Below are 12414 nucleotides of genomic sequence, written 5' to 3'. Positions count from 1 at the left end.
TATATATATATATATATATATATGTATGGTATATATAGAGAAACGGATGAAAATGGCCCATTAACTCTTTATGAATGACCAAAATAATCCCCAAGTACATTAAAAGATTATTTTGGTCTCCCAAGTACTTAGGAACCAAAATAGTGTCATGATGGGACTATTTTGTTTCCTATTTAAGAAGGTGAAGGACCTAAATAATCCTTTAATATAGTTAGGGATCATTTTGGTTTCATAAAGAGTTAAGGGACTATTTTGATTATTCTTTCTCTATAATATATAGAGAAAAAAATTATAATGTGATTGTTAATATTTTCTATTTAAATAATTTCATTATTACAAAATCTTAGATTTAACATTTTAATTATAATTGCTAGTTTCCAAAATAAGATATCATCACTTTATATATATACCTTTCTTTCTCTTCCCCAATTTCTTCCAATTGTTGCAAGTATGTGAGCCCTACCTGTTTGATCGAGCTCATCTCTTCCTCGCTTCCACAATCCTGCAAGATGCCCAAATCACTCGATGTCTCATGCATGGCTTCGCCTCTTGTAGAAAACAGCGATTGTAGGTTCTCGCTCACTCGCTCGTCTCTCTTTCACTCGACCTCTCCATGTCTTCCTCTCTCTTGATTTAAAGAAATCCAAACACTTCTTCGTTTTCCTTGACACAGATCAATGGAATGGTCCCTCATCTTCCTTGTAGTGAATTGTTCCTTCTCATGTACTTTCAAGATCGTAAACAATGAAGCCTCTTCGACTACCTTGACTCCAAGCAGTGTAATTGAAAGGCTCTTCATGTCATTCAGCTTCAAGTTACAGGACCAACATTTATTAGTTCGGGTTCCTATAATCTTTCCCATTTATAAGAATTTTGTCTTCAAAATTTACATATGATGTCTAGTTATAGTATGCTATCATGAACTAAATTGAGTATAACTACTCCATACTTTAACAAATAATACATAAATTGCATTCAATATAAACTTTAATTTATTATGTATATAAAGTATTAAAGATATCCCAAATATCTTTTTCCACAACTCCACATATTAAGATTCATTAGGCTTTTGTTGAGTCAATGCACAAACTCGTTGTCGAACATTTTTCCTTGGTTGATTTTGTGTTAAAGCTGAACAGTTGATTTTATCATCTTTTGTTTACCAAATCTCTGCTATGAAGGTGATTCGCCTAATTTCATCTCTCCTGATATTTTCTGACAAAATGTAGGGCAAAACTTTGTTATATTCCGAGTGATGACACCAATAGCAAATGCTGGAGCCCATCAAACATTTACCCTAATGAAATCTTCCGCATTTAGCATTGGCTTTGATAACTCCATTGGCAAAAACCACTACTAACTCCACTGAGCTAAACTTAGGCTTCTTCTAAATTGATCCCACTGACTTATTATTATGCACATCTTCTTTTATATTTTTCCTTTTCTTCTGATTCCTTCGCTTCTACGTGATTTGAAAGTCGATTTCCACCCTCCTAGCTTTCTTTAACAATATTGTATAGTCATCAATTCCTAAAAGCACTAAAGGTTGCCTAATTACATCATTTGAACCAAATAACAATTAATAGCATTTATGTTCTACTGTTAAAATCAATTGTGGTGCATATCTAGATAGTGTTATAAATTCTACTTCGTATTGCATCAATGATTAGTCTCATTGCATCATTCTTATGAATTTATCTTGCATCTATCTCCTTGCAGTAGGTATAAACCATTTCCTAATAAATTCCACAATTTTCCCAACTGACCAATGTATTGGGAATGTTACCCAACTTAGCCTCACATTGTCCACTCTACCACCTTTCTACTTCTTCGTCCAAGGCAAATGTAGCAAGTGGCACATTCTCCTCATCAAGACATAACATGCTATCTAATACCTTTCCCATACAAAGCAACCAATTATCTACCTCAATCAATCCCTCATTACCCTTGAATAGTGGTGGCTACACGTCATGAAAAAACTTCAAATATTTATCCACTCAAATTCCAGGCTACGATCATAACTCCTAAAGCAGTTAGATTATAGCTGCCATCATCTAAAGAAAGGTATTGATATTCACTATAATTTCATGTGGTACTACTTCGCCTACCATATTTCTATGAGTTATATCTTTTGATCATCCATATACATAATACATATAAGACAATTTATGAAAGTTCGAAGAGTTTGTAAGACCTCATTGAACTATCCCTATGCGCACCAAGAAAGGGGGTGATTGGTACTTTTAAAAATACTACAAAAAAAACCCATCTTTATTTTTGTTTTATGCAAAATAACAATTTTTAATAAAAAAAATTTGGAGCAACTAACACAAACAGAATCACTTTAAAAGTTGATAATAAGTAGTATTTTTTTTAATTTTGAAGCATAAATAAATTAAGTGTAGTACGAAATTTTTGCTAACACGAATTAAACTATCTGCAGCTTGCAATGATAAATAAAATTCAAGCAGAAACTACGAATGCAAAAAAGAAAAATAAATCAAAAAGAACACACCATAAATTTTATACTAATTCGGTCAACCTTGACCCATGTCCACTCCTAGGAGTTCTCTTCGGGTATTGCACTAATACTATAATGACTCTCAGTCTGCCCCCACAATAAAGCAAAGAAACCCTTCCAAAAATTACTTCCACCAAACCCGGTGCAGCGAAGAACTGGAAGCTATGTCACCCTCGTGGTGACAGAAGCAAACCTTCAATACTTTTTCGCCCTTCTGGTGAAGACAGAGAACCCAATAAATCTTTCTCATCCTCCTAGTGATGGCAGAGAACCTTCAATCATTTTTCACTCTCCTGGTGATGGCAAAGAACCTTTAATCATTTTTCACCCTCCTGGTGAAGGCAAAGAACTCTAGATTCTAACTTCGAAGCTTCTCTCTCAAGAGCAACTCCAAGAACTCACTAAGGCCACAGGAAGAAGCAAGGTGCCAGCTTACCTGGAGCAGCCGTGTGAACACTGCTCACACTCCTCCCTTACACACAACCTCACTTTCTCGCTAGCTAAGCCCAAAGCTCTCTCAAGAAATTCTCTCTTAGAGTTTATAACACAACCAAAATCTCTTTTCAAAGACTTCATTAAGTTGCTAAAGTAACGCTTCAAAAATCCTAAATTTTCAATTAGGTCGTCTATGTTCATACAGTATGATATTGGTTCATATAGTACGATCAATTCAAAAAAAGGAGTTCATATAGTACAACAGAAAACTCGTTCAGACGAACTGTTCAAATTTAGCAAACTTATCATACAATACGATTGTAAGTTTGTACAGTAGATTAGTTCAATTTCATTATGTTCGTACAGGACGATTACTGGGACAATTGGAAATCATCTCTGTAGTTCATCTGGTATGATTTACATCATACAATACATTTAGTTTAAACATCAAAAGTACATGTAGTACAATTGACACTGTATTATATGGTTCGTTCAAAAATCAAGGCTTTCATCCAGTACGATATCTGGGAAGACCGAATTTCGTCCCTGTTAATAGCACAGTACGATCTTCATCGTACAATACGATTGCCCATATTTATTAAACTTTGATTTAATCGACTAATCATGGGGGATAATTTAAATAAGATTTTAAATATTATACAATACGATTAGTTCAAAATTTTATTTTATAAACACTTACTTAAATTATCTGGCAGTAAGGGTTTGCTGATGGAAATGAATCGTACAGTACGATTAGTTCATTAACATTAATGACACAATTAATTGTTAATCTTATATTTTCGTACAACTGATCGTATAGTATGATCTTAATGGTATGATATGATTAGTTCAAAAATTCTTTGTACAGTACGATTAGTCATAATACAACTCAGCGACTACGTTATACTTCTAACTTACAGTAATACCATATATTTTGATCAACATACAAGCTTGTTGGAAAAATATAAAGTAACTTTATTTAATAATATTTAAATTTAAGAACAACTATAAATAATAACTTTATTTAATAATATATATATATATGTATATATAATACTCATATCTTATCATAACATTTTTTACAACCAATACAATCGTCACAAAAGACACTATCTAGAAAGTATTTAAGATACTTTCATTTCCCTTTTTTCACAACTTTTTCCCAAACCTTTTCAATTTCACATCCGTGGATACATTACGTCCACAATCACATCGATAAAGTGGTGTACTCCATAAATCAAGATACACATGCAAGTATTTCTATCAAATTATTTCATTAATATATCATTCAATAACTTTTTATGTGATAAAATATCATTCTACTATTAATAATTTCAATATAATCATTGAAATATAAAAGATGAATCATGCATGACATTTTTCAACAGAAATTAAGCAAATAATTAAAATAAACTCAATGAAATTGATTTAGAGGAACTAATATTATTACTATAAAATACAAATATGAGTACTCACCTCACTTCCAAAAATTCAGTCTTGCTTTTGCCACTCCTTAAACTCTGCGTCCTTCATTTAATAACATAGAAATGAGAATCTCCTACTATTATAAAATGTGTTCTCTCTCTTTCTCTACATATATACAACTAATTATAGAAAAAAAATCATAATGTTGTAATTATTATTTTCTATTGAATTAAATTTATTTATTACGATATTTTAAATTTAGCATTCTAATTATAATTATTAATTTTAAAAATAAGATATCATCACCAAACATTATATATATATATATACATATATATATCAATTATAAAATATAAACTATAAATTTTTAAATAAAACTTTAGTAAAATAAGACCTTATCACCGATTGCATGTTCTCGCTCATCTCTCTCTCTCTTCCTCCCTTACTCATCCTCTCCCCATCTCCCTCTCTCTTATAATTAAAGAAAGTCAAACACTTTCGTCTTCTTCAATGCCAAGACGGAATGGTCCCTCGTCTTCATTGCAGTGAATCACTCCTTCTCATAACCTTTTGTGATCCTGAACAACAGAGCCTCTTCGGCTATTGATTCATAGCAATGTAATCAACGAGCACTTTGTTCGTTCAAGAAAGATGGCATTAGGCACGAACCCCGCTTCATAGGCTTAAGGTTCCATTTTTCCTTGAGATAAGATGAATTTTAATTAATCAGATTTCCCTCGATGATTGTATCAGGGTTTATTTAGTTATGGGGTTCCTACTTCCTACAAGCACAAGTCCCCTTAGTTAATAGCTCCTTCTATCACATAGAAGAGAACTCTTGATTGAGAATGAATAGCATTAGAAGTTCAGATGTTTTAATCTCAATTATGGGGAATGGAGGTATACCCGATCAAGATCTCAGGGTTCCATCATCTAGGGAATAATGTTGATTTCATTCTACCAACACTAACAATCGTTAATCGTAGTGTCCAAGGAATCTAATTAGCAGTCATGGGTTGCCTCATATCAAGGACACCAAGTAAAATGAAGTGGATAGATGTGGGTTTTAATGTTAAGGTGGGTTGGGGCTTAATATATATTAGAATGCTCACTAATTTATTTATTTTAGGGCTTATGGCTTCATTTAGAAGTTGCACATATGTTTGATGATTTAGATCTTGGCTTACGGCTCCGCTTAGGAGTTTCTTGAATGTTTGATTTAGGTCGGGGCTTATAACTTCATTTAGGAGTTGTCCATATGTTTGATTTAGGTCGAGGCTTATGGCTCCACGTAGGAGTTACTCATATGATTGATTTAAATAGGAGCTTACGGCTTCACTTAGGAGTTGTTTGTATGTTTGATTTAAATCGAGGCTTATGGCTTCACTTAGGAGTTTCCCATATGTTTGATTTATACCGAGGTTTACAGCTCCACTTAAAAGTTGCCCGTGTGTTTGATTTAAAATAGGTTTGACGGCTTCAGTTAGAAGTAGCTTGTAATATTTGTGAGATGGGACTTATTGATTTCCTTGAAAGTAGCCTATAACTTAAGTTTAGGGGCTCTATTACTTCACTCAGAAGTTTCCCAAATAGCTAGTCTTGCAGCTTCCATTGTAAGTTTCCTAGGATTTGCTTGGATAGGTCTTAAGGCTTCTCTTGGAAGCTGTCTGCATTTTACTTGGATAGGTCTTGCGACTTCCCTTAGAAGTTGCCAGTGATTTACTTGGATAGGTCATACAACATCCTTCAAAAGTTTCCTGGGATTTACATGGATAGGTCTTACAATTTCTCTTAAAAGTTGCCTAGGATTTACTTGGATAAGTCTTATGACTTTCCTTAGAAGTTGCCGGTTGTTTTAGTTTTGGAAGATTGGACAACGACTACTTAGTTTACGCTTATCTGCTTCCTTGACACTAGTTTTTTTTTTAGCATTTTGTTTTTAGCATTGTAGTCTTTGTTACAGTACTTTGCTTCCGTTAGTACTATTATTTCCTTTACAATTCTACATTGACCTTTGTTTATTTGTTTGCTGCTATTTGAAGCTCACATTGCTTTGGAGCTTACACAGGAGTTTGTTTGGATTTTAGCCTGTTGAATCTATTTGAGTTTGAATTGTGTAGTTTCAATTTGTTGTTTGTGTTTTGAGTTTGAGCTAGTTTAGAGTTTTGTTAGAATTAGTTTTGTCTTGAGTTTAAGTTTTGTATAGAGATTGGTTCTGGTGCAAACATTGATTTAATTTATTTTTTTATTATTATTTTGAATTCATTGCATTGATTAACTAGTTAATTAATCACATAAAACTTTATATTTATTTTTAAATAATTTATTAGTTCATTAATCAAATGAAGATTTAAATTTTATTTTTAAATTAATTAATCAATTAGTTAATTAATTGAGGTTTTAATTTTGTTTTTAAATTATCTAATTAATTAATTAATTAGTTAATTGAAATTTTAGATTTTAATTGATCTTATTTAGTTAATTGGTTAATTAATAAATTAAATTTTAATTTCATTCTAAATTGATTAATTAATTAGTTAATTAATTAATTAACATTTTAATTATCTTTTAAATTGATTAATTTATTGGTCAATTAATTAATTGAAATTTTAATTGATTAATTTTATTTTAAGTTAATTAATTAGTTAATAAATTAATTAAATGAAGTTTCATTATGTTTCAATTGATTAATTAATGAAAGGACGCTCTCAAATTGTTCTTTAAAATTTAAAAAAAAAATCAGTAGCCTGCCAATGTCCCCGCTCCCCGTGAGAGTAGATCAGAAGGGCACTTACCCTTTCAAATCCGCCCAACCGAATAGGATTTGGCGGCCGAGAGCTTCTGGACAGCAACGGTTCCTGATATAGGTCTTCCAATCATCGCGTGAGGCACCTATTATACTTTAATAAATGAAAAATTTTATAATTATTTTTCTAAAAGATTCAGCAACCTTCCTGCATCCCCTCCCGGCAATGGGAGATCGAGAGGGCACTTGTCATTTCAAATCCGCCCGGTCAGATATGAATTGACGGATGAGGGCTTTGGGACAACAAGTCCCGGTATAGGTCTTCCAATCATCGCGCGAGGTACCTGTTTTATTTTAATTAAAGAAGAATTTTATAATTAATTTTTTTAAAAAATTCGGCAACCTCCCGACATCCCCTCACCACAGGGGAGGTTGAACAAATCTGCCCAACCAGATAGGATTTGATGGTTGAGGGCTTTGAAATGTTCGATCATTTGAAGGATCGGAACGACTAGGTCGCACGAAAGGAGGGAGCGACCGGTGGGGCCTTTCTTGTCTACATGACGAGGGGCTTGCTCGACATTGGGTTCGCAAGTAGGAGGGAATCTGTGCGTTTGCGGGTTGATCGTGTTTACAGACGGATTGCACGCAGACGGAGGCTGTGAGGGAGGAAATTTTATTTGGTCCGGTGTAAGGACGTAGAGGAACGTCCGATCGGAGGCAAAATCCCACCAAAAAATTCGATATTTGATCGATATTACTAGGTATTATTTGATAATAACGAGGAATACCGTTCTGTGAAGATCAATACCGAGTTATGCCGAGCTATACCGAGTTATACAAAAGTTATACCAAGGAAACTCGGTACAACTCGGTATTGCTCGGTATAGCTCGGTATAATTCGGTATTGGGTCTTCACGTGATGATATTCCTCGTTATTGTTTGGTATTGCTCGGTATTTGCTCGGTATTTCTCATTTTTTGGCGCGATTTGGCCTCCGACCGGACGTTCCTCTGCGTCCGGTCGGAGGACGTAATAATTGTTCGTGTGGGAGACGAATTTGTGCGGCTTGCATGTAAGGATTGGGAGCAGGGATGACCACACACCTTCAAACCGAACGAGCGTAAGTGTGCCGCTCTGTTTGAATTTGCGAGGGCATGCGTGCAAGAGGTTTTATTTCGTGGTTGGTTGTGAGATCATGTGTGAAAGGGTAGTGGGAGCTGGCCAGGCTAACGGTTTATTGTGTTTTTTATATTATATTTGTTTTTTTTTTTTTTAACACTTCATCTCCTTCACATTCTTTGTATTTACATACCAACATTCATCGGTTTGGGTTTTTACAACATGAGTCAAACAACAATACCATGAGTCAAAACTAAATAAAATTACATAAATAATAGTTAAAAATATTTACATCTTCATTTTACATAAAACTATGTCATAACCGTTAATAGATCTTCAATTTTTGCAGTATTGTTAGTCTCTAATTTTTTAGGATGCAAATTTCCTTTGTACATCAACAAGTCTTCCATACTAAAAACTAGACTAATAAACATATCTAATGGCAAGTCTAGCTGATTGTTGGCTCCGAAAATTCGGCCCCGACCTCCAAAGCTACTTTTCTTTGGGGGAGTTTTAACGGATTAAATTACGGGGTAAATTTTGGAAAGGCATATAAGTTTGTAGATAAGACACTATCCAGAGATTTCACCCTCATGTTGCGATGACTTTATGATTTGAGTTCTGGTTTCCTATAGGTGCAACCTCCTATAGTTAATTACCCCTCCCGATAACTAGACAAAACTTTCGATTGAGGCTAGTCGTCAATCAGATATGTAGAGATACACGTTATCTGGCATATAGTAATAGCATGGGTTTGGGAATTTGGAAATTTGAAGGTTTTATATTTAAAATTTGAAATTGCACCATTTTAAACTTTAAAGCGAATGGTGGGGGAATGGAGGATGGACCCGATCAAGATCCTATGGTTCCGTCGTCCCGCGTCATCGTGGTCCCTAGTCTACTTAGTTAGAGGAGGTAGTCGTCCCAACCTGACATAACGATCCTTGTCGGCAGCCATGGGTTGCTTCGTCCAAGGGTACCATGTAGACCTGAGATGGATGATTGTTGTGCAGCCATGGGTTGCTTCGACAACCATGGGTTGCTTTGGCAGCCATGGGTTGTTTTCTGCATGTAGATTGTTGTACACTAACAAATCTGCTGCTATCGATTGTAGATGATTGCATCTGTTGCAGTGCTTTCGCATTTGTCGATAGTCAATATGTTGAATATGTAACGGGCCTCCTATAATTACTTAGACACCATGTAGGTATGTTTGCATTTGCTGCATTCTTTGTACATTTTGTTGTGATCTTTGGTCTTTCTAGTACATCCACTATTGAGGTGGCATGTAGTACGTAAATCCATATTCGTAGAGAATCTCAATGTGTTGCAAATCTTCTGGTGCAATATAACGACTTTTGCATTTATCACAACTCTTATGTATTTTTTTGTAGATAGCATATTGTGTATATGAAGGATCTTCTACAACGACTTGTCGGAGTTTGCATTTGTTGTATTTATTCATCCTCTTATTTGTAGACGAAATATTGGGTGTATAACGAGCTTCATACAGTAACTCGTAGGTCATTCCACCTACCTTTATTTAACACTGTCGTTGCCAGGTCCCAAGTCCTGGATGAGAAAAGTGGAGGGTTTGCGTTAGGTAGTCGACAGCCAGCGTAAAACTTGTCGAACAATAATGACATGAATCCTTTAAGAAATTGTGTTAATGTTAGGGCGTCCCTGGAAGCGACGCGCTGTATGGCCTGAATACAGTGACAAGTGTGCAAGGGCTCCTACCTTTACTTGCATGATTGACATGAACTTTACACATCAACTATCATAATTTGTACGAAATTTACCTGCCAGGGATTTTGTACATCCGCTCACCACCAAATTATACATTCTCTTTAATTTTCTTTGCATGTTAAGTTCAATACATCTATTTGTATGTTGACCAATCATCGATCACTTGATTGTTGCATGTAAACATGCCATATAGGACACTATAAGTCTTTTGATGTTGTATGAAGATGTTTTAAATCTTGCGAAATAAATTTGATTGATAAAATTCGCATTCCAGTATGACGACCCATTGATATTTTATTGAAATCTTGTGTTTTGATTGTTGCATTTTCCAATTAGTCTTTGCTTGTTAATAGAAACGCATACGTTGCGTGTCTATTTAATCATCAATCATGCTTGATTAGTGCTCCAATCAAGCCCAAATTAAACTCGACTTTCCTTGCATTTCAATTGAGTTCAAGCTCTATTTTGAGTTCAATGTGCCAGTTCAATGCAAGTCCAAGATGAATCCAAGTATGAATCTGAATTCGAATTCGAGTTCATTTCATATCCATTGTAGCCTTGTTCAATGTCGAGTTCAAATTCATTTAGGTCTTAATTTTGTCATTGTTCACTGTGTCTAATTCAGGCTTGAGTTAATGCCAATTTTGTTTCATTTGAGTTCAAATCATGTTAAAGTTTGAGTCCAAGTTCATTTGAGTCCAAATCAGGTCCTTGTCGTCCAACATCATTTGATTAAGTTTGATTTAGTTTTGATGTTATGTTCAAGTCATAATCATTTACAATTATTCATTCAACTTTAACTTGTCTTCATCCAATGTATGAGTTTCCTGCTGTCTAAATTTTGTTGTTAATTTGTCCAAGTCCTTGCGCGCTTCAGATGAAATTCCGCAGGGCCAGTTTAATGACCTATTGTGGTTCGACCAACAAGGACAGAAGGCAGGCTCTATTGCGGGCTGAATTTGAAAGGGGAGGGGTTTGTTATGATCCAAGGGGTGCAGAATTTAAAAAGAGAATGTGAGAATTTGATGAAAGGCTTTAGTATGAACCTAGAAGGGATGATTGGAACACTTGGGGGTGTGGGCTCCGAAAATTCGGCCTCGGCCTCCACTCGCTTTTCTTATTCGGCGAGAGAGTTTTAACGAACTAAGTTCCGGGGTAAATTTTGGAAGGCAGATGGGTTTGTAGATAAGACACTACCCAGAGATTTCGCCCTCATTTTGCGAGGACTTTATGATCTGAGTTCTGGTTTCCTATAGGCGCAAGCCCCTATAGTTAATTACCTCTCTCGATAACGAGATAGAACTTTCGATTAAGGCTAGTCGTCAATCAGATACGTAGAGTATACGTGTTATCTGGCATATAGTAGCAGCATATGGTTTAGGATACTGGTAGAAATTGAATTTGGGTTTGTGAATTTGGGAAGTCTGGATATTTGGAAGATTTGGTATTTAAAATAGAAATTTTCACCATCTAGCACTTAAAGCGGATGGTGGGGGAATGGATGATGGACCCGATCAAGATCCCATGGTTCCGTCATCCCGGGCCATCGTGGTCCCTGGTCTAGTTAGTCAGAGGAGGTAGTCGACCCAACCTGACAGAAGGATCCTTGTCGGCAGCCATGGGTTGCTTCGTCCAAGGGAACCTTGTAGACCTGGGGTGGGTATTTGCCTAAGGGGACAAATTTGAATCCACCTTAGCTTACAGAGGGCTTTGTGCCCTATCGATCATATCCTATTGATTCATATCTCAAGGATTTAACGCCATTAAGGAGCGTATTGGCTCTGGCCATAACCGCTATCTGTGGTGCCATTTGGCGGCAAAACCACTCGGTTCAGAGGGCCCCAGGTCATAACCGTTTACCTGCAGTGCCATTTGGCGGCGAAACTGCCGGTTAGAGGACACGTACCACGTCCTTACTGGCAAGAGATTGTTTGAGAATGGATCCTAGTGATATTTTCGACTAGGCATTTGGCTCTTTGTGAGCTAGAGTAAATTTCAATTTGTCCGCCTCGGCAAACTATTGCGGAGGGCGGATGGATTTTGCTTTAAGTTTTTTGATGGATTTATTTCAATTTTAAATATTTTTGGAATTTTGAATATTTTTGGGATTTTGGATTTTTTTAGATTTTTGTGGAGTTTTTGGATTTTTGGGATTTTGGGTATTTTGGTGGAATTTTGAGTACTTGGTATGGACATTTGGGTGGAATTTTGAGAAATATTTGTGAAATGGGTTTTGGAAGCCACTTGAAAGTATTTGGGAACCCCTCCGGTTGAGATCTGCATTCAACACGGCCATCATCGGGGTGTTCGGGGTCATTTCTCTTTATGGATTGAACCTTGTCACTCTGTCGGGCTGTCGACAGAGGATCGGGTTTCGTAGGCTTTTTGCCCTTGTAAGTGAATTCTTTTGATTAAA

General features: G+C 35.6%; 1 protein-coding gene across 18 annotated transcripts in view; it reads right to left on the bottom strand.

Annotated features, from left to right (window-relative positions):
* Nucleotides 1–12414, bottom strand: part of LOC110102223 (phosphoglycerate kinase) — a 103448-nt gene that overhangs the window by 65116 nt on the left and 25918 nt on the right. The window lies entirely within an intron of this gene.

Source organism: Dendrobium catenatum, unplaced genomic scaffold, assembly GCF_001605985.2.
Source record: "Dendrobium catenatum unplaced genomic scaffold, ASM160598v2 fragScaff_scaffold_1059, whole genome shotgun sequence".
Lineage (NCBI taxonomy): Eukaryota > Viridiplantae > Streptophyta > Magnoliopsida > Asparagales > Orchidaceae > Dendrobium > Dendrobium catenatum.
This window is presented reverse-complemented; position numbering and strand designations above follow the sequence as displayed.